Source organism: Galeopterus variegatus, unplaced genomic scaffold (assembly GCF_000696425.1).
Source record: "Galeopterus variegatus unplaced genomic scaffold, G_variegatus-3.0.2 Scaffold388, whole genome shotgun sequence".
NCBI lineage: Eukaryota > Metazoa > Chordata > Mammalia > Dermoptera > Cynocephalidae > Galeopterus > Galeopterus variegatus.
The window spans coordinates 561,419-562,371 of NW_007726499.1; positions in this window are offsets into that span (position 1 = coordinate 561,419).

A 953-nucleotide genomic window follows, 5' to 3' on the forward strand; every position below is an offset into this window, starting at 1 on the left:
TGAGGGTCCTGGGACTCGGAATGCAGTTAAGGTGAAGAAAGGTGCTCCTCACTGGAGCAGCGCCATTTCCACACTTGCCTTGGCAGATCAGGATAGCAGAGGAGCCATGGTCAGGAAAGTCTGAGTGCCGTGCTCTAGTGGGGGGCTCTGAGGAGCCAAGCCTTTGCTAGTTATGGGAGGAACTTTTGTTAGCAATAGCCCAAAGCCTGTGTACCAACATCCCTAAAGCAGGAAACAGCATCTCCCAGGGAGGCAGAGGCTCTGTGCAAAGAGGCAGGTGGGTGTGTGTTTCACGTGTGGATGGCTGTATTAGGTGCATAGCATGTATGTAGCAGTATGTTGCATGTAATGTGTGTTTGGTGGACAAGGCACGAGGGTGCGTACAGGCAGATAGGGGCATGGAAGGGTCAGAAAGGCGAACCCACTCACTGAGAAGCAAAATGCAGACTCTAGGCTGACTTGAAATAAAGGTGTCTTAGTTGATGCTGGATGAGATAAACCCCCATTCCAGAGCAACTTCACCTGTGGCCTTACCTGCTGTTTCAGACTGATGAGGCTCCTGGAGAGACCTTCTACTAACAGAAACTGACAGCAAATCATCTGTGGGGTCGGCTCAGCAGGGGTGCTATTCTGAAGGGACCTCTATTTATTAGACAGGCAAGACCTACAAGGGAAAAAGTCCTGACACAGGGATGCTAATTGGTTTATATTCTTCAGTAGAGGCGCCTGTCCCATTTCACCAAACAGTCACACCAGAGTGATAAATAGATGAATAATTGAAAGGGAAGAGGAACCTCTTAGACAAATCAGCTCCTCAGCACAGGCACGAATCTTATTGTCAGTTCCTGGAATTCTGACTTTTTAAAATGAGCTTGACTTGGCAGCAGTAGAAGAAAATGTGTGAGTGACTGCCGCGACGTCTGACCGTGGCTTGGCGCGGTTTCCAGTCAGAG